Raw genomic sequence first — 14816 nt, 5'->3', positions numbered from 1 at the left:
ACAGAAAAAATAAGAAGTAGCTCCGCTGACATCTTATCCCACATCAGAGGGTTTGACCAGATCATTCTGGGAGTCCACATTTTGAGAACACTGAACGGTCAAGCGCATTCTGAGGAAAGAAACCAAGAAAGGAGAGAGGTTGGAACCACACCGATAATAAGACTAAAGAAAGACTCCGTGGCTGCCTCTGAAGGTTCGAAGGGCTGTCGCCAAAGCAAACCAGATGGATTAGGTCTCTGTTGTGCCAAAGAACAAACTAAGACCAATGGATAGAATTTAAGGGATGACAGTAGGAGGAGATTTGGCTCAGGAAGTAAATGTAACAGCTACTAGATAGAGATTAGAGGAAGACGACTTTCCCTTTCACTAAAAATATCTCGAGAGAGGCTGTTTGGCCATCTGTCTGGAATGCTATAGAAAGAATCCTTACAATAGTCGGTGGCCTGATTTGATTTTGTTCGGGACTCTTCATACTAAATTCCACTTCTGTATGAATTCTGCTGGCATATCGCAGAGAACATATAATCCATGGATGCAGGATAATGCCTCTGCCTACACCACTGGAACTTCGGTACAGCCATTTAGGTCCAGTGACATCAATGTTCTCTTTCTTCCCCAGCCTCTGTGATTTCTGCAGGCTTGTCTGTATGCCCCTCAGATGGGCACACTTCATATTCTTGTTGCCGCTGAGCATATGAAATAGATTTTTCACTCAGCGGGCTTTTCCTAAGTACTCTTGCAAAGAAATGATGTGGCCAATTGTTTATGCCATGGATAGCCTTTTTCTGCCCCTGGACTATGGCCAACATATCTATGACTCACATTCACAGGACAGAAGGATTGTTCTGGCTTATGCCTTAACTTCTTTTGGCCAATTAGAGTGTTATTTATAAACATTTATTGATTTGGATTCATAACCAAAGGGGGGAAATCTTGCTGTGCTGGTTGCTATGGTAACTAGCATTTCACACATGTACTCACCAGTGTGCAGTGACGGCTCAGAATAGAAATCCAAGGCCTACCTGTAGCTTCAAACTGCATATTTATTCCTTTTACATTTTTAATTGAACATCAGTGATTCTGCCCCCACCCCGCCACCCCTTCCGCACAACACACACCTCAGTGCCATGTGATAGCATATTGTACTGAGGCAGAAAACTATTTTTTTTCCATTTATTCCCGCGATGGTTCTTGTACTTCTTTTGAGGCATTTTCCAGACAGATGTGAAATTCTAATCTATTTTGGTAGTCAAGAATTCAAGAGATTTTACCCCAAGTTCACTTCTCTGCCAAGTGTTGAGGGTAAGATAGAAGAAATCCGGGTTCATTCTCTATCTTCAAGGAACTTAGAGCTGGAGTCAAGAAGCAAGAATACAGAGTAGCAGGCAAGCAACATGCACAAAAATGTAATTAAGTGCCAAACTACGCAACACAGGGGGTCACGGAAGCACAGCCCGCTGGGTGGCGCGCAGGCTCAGAATGAGACGGAACCAGCTTGAACTGCAATGGCCTTGAGTAAACTACTAAGTGTCTCTGTAACCCATTAACCTGAGAACCATACTGGCCCAGAGGGTTGTCTGAAGGGTTCCATAAGAGAATTACATAAAGTGCCTATAACAATGCCAGACCCATAACGAGCACCCAATTAATAGGAATTATTTCTGTGTTGGGATAATTTATTGAGACACTAAATTATGCTTTGTTTTGGCCAGAAGAAGATACAAGTTTTATAGGGGTTGAAGCTTGCACAATTTTTAGGCCCTGTTTTAACAGCATGATAACAACTTACAAATGTAAAATCAGGTATAAGGAAGTGCTACAAATTCAAAACTTAAGCAGACAAAAATCCAAAAATAGAACATTATTTTATTATTTGCCTGACATATGTCTCCAATATTTCTTCCTGTGCTTTCTGACTGTATACTCTGCATCTAACATGGATTTTGTAACACTTTCTACAGAGCAAACACAAGAACAACTGTCATTCTCCTAGCAGGGTTTGGTGAAGCTTGCTCTTTCTTACTGACAGCTGGGATGCATGTGATTTCACATACAAATATACCTGTGGTTTGTGGTACTGCTACAGGCTTAAATCTTACAAACCCAGAAACTCTGACAAATTATTTCCTGTAATTGCAGAGAAAAAGACAAAAAATGTGTAGTGCATGGGTAATTGTATACACAGCTAGAGTGTATTCCATGGAGAGCTTCTATTTTAACTACGTATCCATGAGAACTGATACATTTGGTAATTGGAAAATTTTTCCACAGACTACCTTCTAGCTCCATGCTCTTCAGACCTGTTTCTCTTCCACTGCTCATGTATTTCTGGGGCCAGGTGCCCAAGGAAGCGTGCAGAGGGAGTCCGCAGAGTGGCCAGGGGAAGGATTCCCCAGGAGCCACTGCTACACCGGAATGGCCAGCAATAACCCAACAAGGTATGGAAGTGGTTGCCTCCCACATCAACATTTTCCACTGAATGTTTATAGACATTGCTCTAAGCTAGATCCACAAAATGCCACCCATCACCACCTAATACCATGGGAAAGAGAGAGGTGTCTTGTTAATTGTAGTTAGAATATCTTATTTTTGCTAATTTTGCAAGGACCGTGTGAATAGATAACTAGGGTTCCCTCCCACAGTCTTAGAAAAGGCCAGTGCGTGTGAGGGGCCTTGAAGGTAAACGTCATGACCTTCCTGGAAATACTCTAGGTTCCTTCTGCTTCAGAGCAAAGGGTCTTTATTCCGCAAGTGCGAAGGAACGTGAGCAAGCACTCTGAAGAGGGGTAGAGGCTGAATGGGATCCTGGGGCAACTGGTCACAGATGAGCAGGGTCCTTGTCAACAGGGCTTATGAGCGCCGTCCCTCAGGACCCGGAAGGGCAGGCTGAGAAAGGGCAATGAGTAAAAAGCTTTTCACAGGAGAAAGACAAAATGAGAGCATTTAAAAATATTAGTTTGAATGAATACCTTCTGAGCCTTAGTTACTTGCAGAGGCCCAAAGAAAAACATACAGATCTTACTAGGATGCAGAACCTTCAATATGACAAAAAGAGCCCAGATAATGGACTAGGGAAGTCTCTCTTCTAAAAATACGCAAAAAGTATATATGCTGTCATCCTAATAAATGGCATATTTTTAGTCGTTAGTGTTTCCACTAATTCTGGGAATCCAGATCGAAGTGGAACCAGAAACTCCACTGAATTCTGTGCTGTTCATTCAGTGCAATTGTGGAGACTTGGGGAAGCTAAAGTTATCATCGTAGAGTGTATCTTTGAGGACTTGTTGGGGCAGGAACCAAAAAGGGGGAACAGCACAGAGACTGGTACAGCTTCTCTAAACGGGAGCCCATCATAGAGACACAGGTGCCATTAAACATTTTATTCCTAGAAATTTGACTCTGACTCCCAGGAAGAATCTTTCATCCAGTATTGTCCCGCATAAAAGTTATTCTAGAAAATGAAGACACTGAAAAAAAGACCTAGACACTAGGACTCAGCCCCACTGGTTGCCTAGGCAAAAGCCTCTCTTTGTTCTCAGCCTGACTGAAGCTTCCTGGATTAGTATGTGCTTGCAAAGGAGCCTGCTTAAGAGGAATTCCTGACGCTATGGCCAGTTTTTCTAGGGAAAAAAACAATCAGTTTCCCCTGTGTGTTACGCCAAGTTCCCTAGGACACAGGGTGTGAGATAGACACGTGCTCAAGGAAGTCTGTGGTGGAAGGGCTCCCAGACATGGCAGCTGGTGGGGAGAGCAAGAAAACAGGACGGGCAGAATTTCTCTTGCTGGAGAAATTAAACTTGCGATGAACTTGTAACAAAGGCTTCTGTCAATCTCTTGGAAAAGTTTGAAGTTTGGATGGCTCTTCAAAGATGCCCTTCATGGAGGCTGGTAGGCCCTGTATGGACTCCAGACTAACAAGTCAGCGAATGCAGGGGGCCGCTGGAGAGGAAGGTGACCCTGAGGGCAGTGGCTCCCTTCAATTAAGAGCAATTACTGGGAAGAACTCTGGGGCAAGCCCTCAGCAGGCTGCACTCCCAGCGGCCGGGAACAAGTGCCTCTGCCCTCAAGTGGGGATCTACCTGGTAACAACGGTGTTCAGTACAATCTGTCGAGCAAGGACACAGATATTTTTCTCCCACACCATTGAGAAGGTTGATAGGGACATGAATCCAGGTGCGGCCATTGACAATGCCTCCCATTACTGTGACAAGGTTAATGCAAGGCCCCTGGGGGGCTGAGAATCAGATGAGGAAGCGAAAGCAGAAAATATGAATTTTGTTAAGTGAGAAAGTAAAGAGAGAGAGAAAAGCTGGTGGTGATCACAGAAGAAAGAAGAGATGCAGAGGTTTTTACTTTTCTCAGGTTAATTTATTTTTATTGGAATATAGTTGATATACCATTTTATTGGTTTCAGATGTACAGCATAGTGATTCAATAATTATATACATGACTAAATGCTCACCACGGTGACTGGTCACTTCATTACCATACCAAGATATTATAGTATTGGCTATATTCTGTATGCTGTGCTTTTTTTCTTTATTTTATAATTTGAAATTTGTACCTTTTTATCCCATTCATCTATTTAATCCACCCTCCCCTATGATAACCAACAGTCTGTTGTCAGTATTTATGGGTCTATTTCTTTTTTGTTTGTTTTGTTTTTTAGATTCCACATGTAAGTGAAATCATATGGTATTTGTCTTCCTCTAACTTACTTCACTGAGCATTACAACCTGTATGTCCATCCATGTTGCTGCGAATGGCAAGATTTCTTTCTTTATTATGGCGGAGTAGTATTCCATTGCATATATGTACCACATCTTCTTTATCCATTCATCTACTAATGGGCACTTTGGCTGCTTCCATATCTTGGCTACTGTAAATAATGTGATAAACATAGGAATGCATATGGAAGATTTTTACCTTTTTAAAATAATGGCAAGGATTTGAGTGTGTAAACAGCATGAAGGAAGAATTAAATAAGGATATTGAAAATACAGAAGGGAAAAAATGATTGATAAAACAAGTACTAAAAAAGAGATGGTTTAAAATCGAGAGTTCATGTAAAGACAAGCCTTGGAGAAAAATGACTTTCTGAGTGGAAAAAGAAAAGATGGCTACAGACGGAGCCAGAGGGAGAAAACCCGAAGGAATTCACGGCCACGCAGTGACCTTTATTAGCCTCCATGAAGCAGGAACCTGTGTCTTCGGCTGAGAGCAATGGGCTCAGGGTAGATTCAGGATTTGAGATAAGAAATGATGTTCTGAAATTGCTACTTGGGGAAATGGTAATTTTGTTGGGCTGGGATGAGACAAGAAGAGGCTAAAAATTGCACAAGGGTAGCAGAGCCAGTCCTGACCTACTTTTGGGTTCGGTTGGCTTTCGGTTTGGGCGTTTATTGCCATTAGCATTTTTCACTCCAGGGATAGGAATGGAGGAAATGACAGTTGCGCCCATCCTAGGTAAGAGATTGACGGCATTGGCTGATGTGGTTAGCTTCAGAGGGGAGAGAAAACTATGGCAGGTGATGAGAGCGGGCTTGGAATAATCTGTCTGGAAGCACAGGACACACAGCTGAGGAGGAGAGTGCAGCCAGGAGTGCAGCTGGTCAACCTGGATAACTAGAAGGAACCAGGGGAAGGAGGCGGGTAGTGGGATTCTGAAAGAGCTCTGTTGTGCAGCCTTGAAAGGGGACTGCTCAGAGGACACCCCTCTCCTATTAGGAATTCCAATCTGGACCTCGTCTGCAATCAGTGATCTTAGGATTCAAACCATTCCGGTCTTGCAGGCACTCCCGCCTAAGAAGCCAGTAGCCACCCTGCCCCATCAGGCCTTTTGCCTGATGGTCACATCTCCGATGCCCTCTGACTCTCCGTGGTGGGACCCTTGATCTCTCCTTAACGGTGGGCCGCAGTATTCCCTCTTGTCCACACATGGGTGACTCACCATGTCTTCATAGATCAGAGGGGCAAAGTACTGCCAGGGAGACTAGCCTTTTCCCGGAGAGATTTTCTTAAAACCTAACCCTTTCTTCCTAGTTACAAGACTAGGAGAAAATGCTCTATGGCAGAACTGATTTTATACCAAGAAACAAATTGTGTGTGTGTGTCCATATAAATGCTTTCCATATGGGATGCGCCTCTACGCCACAACAATGAGTTTGTGTTTAAATAAATCTGGAGCCACAGATACACAATAACAAGACATGTTTCATGGTGCATGTGTGCTATGAAAAATGTAAAAACCCTATTAAGAATTCTTTTGAGATGGTGAAATACTTCCATCTATGAGATTGCCTCAGCCTCAAGGTGACCTTTATTTAAATGACATTAAACAAGGTTACATGAGAATTGTTGCAGATTTTTGGGCAGCAACAGTAGAACCCAGAAATGCATGAGCCCATTTAGGTCATTCTACATTTCCAGCTCCTTGGCAGAGAGACGCTGCCCGATGCCCCGTGCCTGCTGCTGCTATCCCAGGGCTGTTGGGCATGTGCAAGAAATCGTGCTGCCACCAGCTTCTCACAATTTTCTTCTTGTCAGAGCCAATTAAGAGCTTTGGCCGTGTTTCACTTTAATTTTGTCCCTGCCTCTTGGATGTATCATCTCATGAAAAGGAGAGCCCCTGCTTATCGGAAGCTGGATTCCGGAATGCCTTCAGCCAAGGGGGCGCTTTGGGCCAAATGACCCCTATGCCCACTCACCATTGCCCTAAACCAGAACCATCCCAGAGCTCTCCCCACTGGCCTTAATGACCGATAAAGGCAGCAGGCCCACCTTATACCAGCAGACGTGGCTCCACAGGAGACGCCATAAATGAGTAATTCACTCCCAGGTTCAATTTCTTTTGTTTAGTTTAAGTGTCCAAAAGCCACCTTGCTGTTTTATTCATGTAGGTGTCTCATTTCTATTCTCAGTTTCAAAGCTGATGGAATCAGACAAAAAAAAAAAAAGAAACAAAAACAGAAAACCTTACATCTGTTAATAGGTCAAAGTCTACCAATCTCCCCAGGAAAAGTGTGTTAATTTGGCATATTAAAGAAAAAAATCCCACTACCACTGTGTTGAATTTGATTGTTTAGGGGACACACCTTCCTATCTGATCACTCTTTGCTGCCTCTCGACTGTCTTAGAATGGAAACCAAGCAGGTGTTACGTGAACGAGACTCTACCGATCTGTCTGACGAGCTTGTGAAGGAATTAGCTCTCATTCTCTAGGATGTATCATCAAAATGAGCCCCAGACATGCCTGAGGGATGGTGGAGGGGCTCAAAAGGAATGTCAGCTCACAGGTAAATGCCAAGTTGAACTTACTTAGCTAAGGACCTGAAAGAGCTCACTGGAGACTCGGAGCTGGAAGGAACCTCAGAGATGGGCTCGTCCAATCCCCTCCTACACACAAGGAAGCAGGTCTAGGCAGTTCCAGTAACTTCTCCAACATCAGCCTGAACTGGGGGCAAAGACAAGAGTCAAATCCAGTCCTCTTGACCCCAAGTCAATACTCTAGCATGAGGTTCTTAAACAGAACCATCTAATCCTAAAGGATGTAACTTCATGCACCAGGAAATACTCAGAGCACTTATTCCTAAATCTGGAATATTACCTTAAGAATAGTTAAAACACTTTTTTTTTCAAAAAAAATATGTGCTTCTTATGCAAGAGAAAACAAAATTCACATGAATTTTTAAAGAGAGCACAAATCCAAACAAATTTATGCTTGGGCAGCCAGCACAGGCTGTTGGGGGGGAATGTGTGGCTACTGTTCAGGGCACATCACGGGCTGGTTTCACAAACATGGCTTTACCTCTAATCCCAGGACATCCGCCAAGGGCTATTCTAGCTAATTTCTTCCTGCCTTGGCCATTTTCCTCTGAGCGGTTGCTACATTAGCAAGTACAGGTGACTCAGCCCCATATGTCCTGGAATCTACCTTGTTTCTGTCTTTTGGATAGAGGGGGAAATGGTCTCAATGTCTTAACACACTGAAATGCTAATCACTTTTTATGCTTCCTCTGCCATATTTTTTTCAGATTATAGGTTCAATTTAATAATACTAATCCTGGGAAAGAATAACTTGTATATATATTTTAAATCTTCTCATTAATTCTACATAGTGTTTTTTGGTAGTAACATTCTTGTTACCCAAATCCATATCTAATTGTTTTCGTCATCCCAATTTACTGCCGTTCCCTTGTTTTAAAGAGTAAACAGAATGTTTTCCTTTGATTTAATTTAACTGTTGCCCTGCAAAGGAGTTGCTCTTAGAGTTTAGTTAAAGCACTTGTGGTGTGAACCATGTGCTTCCTGCAACTTTAAACTGAAAGAGTGTTAATCACTTTTTATACCCTGACCAAATCCATTTGGTCAGAACAACAGCCAGAATTATGGGGGTAGGTAGTCCTCCTTCATTTCTGTCCTGAGAAACAGGCAGCCAAAATCCACCTGTCCAGCTCTTCTCCGCTGGTCACCTGTGTGCACTGCCCTGGTGGTTCCAGTTCTTCACCCTCCTTGCAGCCACGCACTTTCCCACGTGACTCCAAAGCCTGTCCTATCAGGTGGCGGAACATACTTCCCTTCTTTGAGTAGGAGTTTAGTCCTGTGACTTGCTTTGGCCAATGGGATCTTAACAACTGTGACAGGAGCAGAAGCATACAAGGTGCCTGCATGTATCTGCTGCCTTCCGGCTCTCTGGTTACCAAGAGAACATTCTCCGGTTAGCCTGCTAGACCCAAAAGAGATCGGGAGACAGATGGAGCAGAACCACCTCGAGGCAGCTTCAGATGTCTGAGCGAGGCCTGCAAAACCAGCAGTTAGTTGGTTGTTCCATTCGAGAACTTTGAAGATACCGTCCTACCGGCTTCTGGCTTCCACTGTTTGCTTGTTGAAAAGGCTACTGTTCCTTTTATTGTTTCCTCTCTGGGGGCTTGCAAGATGTTTCCTTTCCTTTTCTTGTTTTTCAACAGTTTAACTTTAATATGTTGAGAACTGGTTTTATTTATATTTATCTTTCCCAAAGTTTTTAGTATTTCTTAAGTCTGGGGTTTGATGTCATTCACGCTTTATTTTAAGTTATTAGCCATTTTCTCCTCATATGTTGCTCTGCCTGCCATCTCTCTCCTCTTCTCCCAGAACTCCAATAATACAGGTGCTGACGTTTTCACTGTATGCCGTGTCTCACATTCTCATTTTGTGTTTCTGGTTTTTTTTACTGCTATTTCTCTGGGATTCAATATGGGTAGTTCAATTCTGATTTATCTTCCACTTCTTAATTCCCTTTTCATTGGAATCTGATCTGCTAATAAACTCTTCCACTGAGTTATTAATTTCCGCTATTGTATTTTTTACTTCTGAACTTATCTTCTAGTTCTTATGTTTTCCATTCATCTTTCAAAATTCTCATCTGCTTTTCAAAATTGTTTTGAACATATAAAAGCTGACCTGATATTCTGTTATCTGTAGATGTATTTATTGTATTTCTATTTTGTATCACTTCTCTTGTGTTTTTGTCATTATGTCATCTCCTCATGTGACTGATCAGTTTTTAGTGAGTGTGAAACATTACATTTGAAAAATAGTGAAGACAATGTTAGGTTTTGAATAATCTTCTTCCAGAGGGACTTATATTTGCCTCTACAGGCGAGTCTAAACTATAGCAATCCAGGATCACCTTAACCCAATCAAATATTGAGATTATTCAAAACTAGTCTATTTCTGGTTTACCCATTCTCCTAAGACACAGTCCTTGAGGTCTAACCCAAAGCCCAAGTGAGGTTAGCAAAGCATTCCCTGTCCTTGGCTGACTATGATCTCCATGTTTTTGGCCTTCTAGATTTATGAGCCAGTTGAGAGCTCTTCTTGAATTCTCAGCGGCCCCTTCTGAAACTGACAGTCTCCAAGAGAAAGCCATAAAATAATAACAAATACTAAGCCCCACTCTCAGACTTCCCCTTTCTTCCAGATCTTGGCCCTATAATTTTTCAGTATCTTGGTATCTATCTTATGTCTTCAAACAAATTTTTGCTCATGTTCTCTATTTGTTCTCAGTGGGAGAAAAGAAGAAAATTATCTCAGAAAGAATATTAAGATGTATCAGAAATATTGGAAACCAGAAGAAAACAGAGTGACATTTTTCAAATAAGGAAAAAAATAACTGCCAACCTAAAGTTTTGAATCTGGCAAAAAAAAATTGTTTTCAAAAGCAAAGTGAAATAAACAGATTTCCAGTTAAATACAAATGTAGAGAATTTGTCATCAGAAAACTCATAATAAAAGAAGTTTTGAGATCCAGCAATTCCACTTCTGGGTATTTATCTGAAGAAAACTAAAACACAAATTCAGAGAGACATGTGTCCATCCCTGTTCACTGCAGCATTATTTATAAGAGCCAAGATACGGATACAACCTAAGTGTCCATCAATGGATGAATGGATAAAGAAAATGTGGTGTGTGTGTGTGTGTGTGTGTGTGTGTACAATGAAATGTTATTCAGCCATAAAAAAGAATGACATCTTGCTGTTTGCAACAAGGTGGACAGAAGAACTTGAGGGCATTATGCTAAGTGAAATAAGTCAGACAGAGAAACATAAATATTGTGTTATCTCATAGATCCAGAGAACAGATTGGTGGTGGTAGGTGAAATGCGTAAAAGAGGGCCTGAAGGTCCAAACTTCCACTTATAAAATAAAGAGGTCAGGGGGATGAAATGCACAGCATGGTTATCTTGGTTCATAAGACTGTGCTGCATATGTAAAGTTGCTGAGAAAGTAGGTCTTAAAAGTTTTCACCACAAGAAAAAGAAAAATTTTGTAACTAGGTATGGTGACGGACACTAATTGGACTCACTGTGCATTTAGAATTACATACAAACACTGCATCATTATATTGTACAACTGAAACTATTAAAACATTGTACCTCAATTATACTTCAATTTTTAAAAAAGAAAAATACTGAAGGAAATTATTCAGTTGGAAGATGATCCCAGGTGAATATACACAAATGCAAGTAGAAATGAAAATGTGGGTAAATCAAATATTGAGTATACAAAACAATAACAACAATACTTTATAGGACTCAAATTTGTGCAGAATTAAAATGCATGACAACAGTAACAGAAAAGGCAGAGAGGGCAAATGCAGTTCAAATGCTCCAAGTCCTATCACTGACCACAGAGGTAAAAATATTGCTTTATATTAGTGGTATATAAATGGGTATTAGTGAAGGAAGGAGATAAAAAAGTGAAAGAAATACTCAGAGTCCAAAAGGATAAAAGAATGGGGACCATAGAAAAGATATAGGACAAATAGTAAACAATAATAAAATGCTAATACAAACCTCAATATATCTGTATCCATAATCATATTAAACGTAAATTGACTACCCAATTTTAATATTTTCAAACTGGATTAAAATAAATGGAATCTAACTATATGCTACTTATAAGAGACACACTCTAAATATAAGAACAAAGAGAAGCTGGATCTAAAAATGTAAAAACAATACCATAAATACATGACAGAAAAAGCTGGTATAGTTAAACCAAATTCTGGCAAAGTATACTTTAAGGTAAGAAATATCAATAGAAATAATTAGGAACAAAAATATACAATAATTGTACATTTTTATGTACTTGATAACATAATTTCAGAATATATAAAGAAAAATTTGTCAGAAATAAAGGAAAAGTAGTCAAGTCTACCATCTGAATGAGAAAATTTAATCCCCTTTCTCAGTAAATGAAAGATCAGGCAGGAAAAATATCGGTGAATACAGAAGTCTGAGCAGCATGGTTCACACACTTGAATTATTTGAAACATATAGAAAACTACATCCAACAACAGGAAAACAAAAGCGCGCATTCCAACAACCAAGGAACATCTATCAAAATCAACTACATGCTGGTCCATAAAGCCAGTCTCATAAAAATTCAGAGATTTTAATCATTCAGGATATATTTTCTGACTGCAATGGAATTAAACTAGGAATTAATAAAAGATGTGTCCATATTTGGAAATTAAATAATAAACTTCTATTCCAAGAATCCAAGATGGGCTTAAAATCTGAAAAGTCCGTCAGTTTAATTCACAATATTAACAGAAAAACAAGAGAAAAATTATATAAATACCTTGATATAGAAAAAAAATTGGTGAAACTCAATACTCATTCACAATTCTTTAAAAAAATCAAAAACAAAAAAACAAATCCCCTCTCTAAATGATAAAAAAAAAAGAAAAAAAAAACACACCTACAACAACCATCATACTTAATAATGTAAAATAATAGGTAAATAATAGGTAAAATAAGAGGTAAAATAATGAACATTTTCCCTCTTAGAATAGAAACACAGATCCCTGCTACCAACATCTATTTAACATTGTAATATATTTCCTAGCCAGTATAATAGGCACCAAAAAATGGGTATAAATTACCACTGTAATAATACGAGAGAGGAAGAACTGTTAACAGATGCTAAAATCATTTGGTAAAAGATTGTGATTGTTGGAAGACAAAATATTCACACTATGCCAAAGTATTAACCCACAGATTTATTTATTAATTACAAATGAAAAACAAAATTTATGATGGAGAAACCTGCCAAACACCATCTTAACCAGTTGATCAGAGTTAGCATCACTAATAAGTCAAAATGACATTGTCTGCCTCCTGTTATGATGCCTGAGAGACACATATTGTCACACAAAAATTATTCCACCATAAATGTTGATTCTGAATATAAGCTTCAGAATCCATCAGATGAATCCATATTGAACAATATCTCACTTGACAAATAGTCTTAAAAATTGTAAACATTACGAAAGACAAAAGTAAAAGTCTGGGAAACTTGTAAAGAATTTAGGGGTGAAGTGTCATGATGTATGCAACTTATACAACTTAAATGATTCAGCAAAACATATGCACATACATCTGTCTGTCTATCTGAAAGAGAGAAGAAGGTGTACACAAAAAGAAAATTAGCAACATGTTTACAATTGGAGCAAGTAGGCCAGAGGTCAGCAAACTGCAACACACAGGTCAAATCAGGTTTGCAAGTAGTTTTATTGGAGCACAGCTACGTCCATTCATTTACACATTGTATATGGTGGCTTTCTCCCATAATGGAAGTGTTGAGTAGTTACCACAGCTACTATCTGGCTCACAGAGCCTCAAAGATTTACTATCTGGTCTTTTCCAGTAGCAATTTGCCCACTCCTGTTTCAGAAGATCGCATGGAAGAATATCTTCATGACTTTGGGGTGGTCAAAATTTCTTAAAGACTACCAACCATAAATTGGTTAACCTTAAATTTAAGAACTTTATCAAATGATATCATTGAGAGGGAGAATAGGCAAGCTACAGAGCTGGAGAAGATATTTGTAATACGTATATATAGCAAAGGTTGTGTAAGTAGGCTATATAAAGAACTCCATCAAGTTTCTCAAAAAACTAAAAATAGAAATATAATCTGACCCAACAATTCCACTCCTGGGAATTTACCAGAAAATTAGTAATTTGAAAAGATACATGTACCCCTATGTTTATCGCAGCTTTACAATAGCCAAGATATAATAGCAACTTGAATGACCATCAGCAGATGAATGGATAAAGAGGTGGTACATATATATAATGGAATATTACTCAACCATAAAAAGAAGGGAACCTGCCATTTGTGACAGCATGGACACACCTAGAGGGTATTATGCTAAGTGAAATAAGTCAGACAGAGAAAGACAAATACCATATGATTTCACTTATATGTAGAATCTAAAAACCAGAACAAACCAAACAGAAATATATCCAGGGAACAGACTGGCGGTAGCCACAGGGGAGGGGATTAATGGGATGGGCAAAACAGATGGGGAAAAAATTAATGAGAAGATTTGATATCCTGATCTGGGTGACATGATGATTATGTGAGTATATACACATGTCAAAATTCATTGAGCAGTACACTAAGATTTGTGCATTTTATTTTATGTACCTCGATTTAAGAAAAAACAGTTTCCAAACCCTAAGAAATAAAAGAACTCCCATTGTAAGCAGTCTCTAAGGTGACCCCTAGTATTCATGGCCTTCTGTAATCCTTGACTGTGAGCTGGTCTTACTGCTTGCTTCTAGCAAATAGGACACAAGAAAACAAATGGATGTCATTTCTGCAATTAGGTTATGAAAAGACTGGTGTCCATGTCAAGCTCTCTTTCTCACTTGTTCACACACTAAGCAAAGCCAGCTGCCATAAGGTGAGCACCCCTACAGAGAAGCCCCTGTGACACGGTGAGGAAACACAGTCTTCAGTCCCCCAGCCCACGCGGAACTAAGTCTGCCGACAATCATGCAAGTGAGCGTGGAAGTGGGCTTTCCAGTAACAGTCCGGTTTTGAGATGACTGCAGCCCTGGCCAGCAGCTTAACTACAACCTCATGAAAGATCATAAGCCAGAGGCACCCAACTAAACTCTCGTTTGTCATAACCTATCTCATAAACTGTGAAATAATCAGTGTTGCTGTTTTACACTGGTAAGTTTTGGGAAAATTTGTTATGCACCAATATATGATCAATATGGATTCCTACAAATCAATAAGAAAAAGTTAACCATAGAAAAATGGACAAAAGATTTGTAAAGAGAATATCCAGTGGCCAATAGATAATTTTTTTAAAGCCCAAGTTCATGAGTAATCAGGAAATTGCAGTTTGAAGCCATAGAGTTACTACCATCCATCGACCAGTATGGCCAGTATTTTAAAGCACTAGTTAGATGAATGTAGGTGAGGATGGGGAGCTACCGAAACTCTCCTGCCCTGCTGGAGAGCTGTACGCTG

The 14816-nt window shown here is 39.9% G+C and overlaps 1 long non-coding RNA gene across 1 annotated transcript in view; it reads left to right on the top strand.

Moving 5' to 3' along the window:
• Nucleotides 1-10167, top strand: part of LOC140846879 (uncharacterized) — a 29102-nt gene extending 18935 nt beyond the window's left edge. The window contains exons 2-3 of the long non-coding RNA XR_012126374.1: nt 2272-2438; nt 10048-10167. This is a non-coding gene — a long non-coding RNA (uncharacterized lncRNA). The remainder of the gene's footprint in view (nt 1-2271; nt 2439-10047) is intronic.
• Nucleotides 10168-14816: the final 4649 nt, after the last annotated feature.

Source organism: Manis javanica, chromosome 16, assembly GCF_040802235.1.
Source record: "Manis javanica isolate MJ-LG chromosome 16, MJ_LKY, whole genome shotgun sequence".
Taxonomy (NCBI): domain Eukaryota; kingdom Metazoa; phylum Chordata; class Mammalia; order Pholidota; family Manidae; genus Manis; species Manis javanica.
The sequence above is the reverse complement of the archived record's forward strand: the minus strand, read 5'-3'. Positions and strand labels throughout refer to the sequence as shown.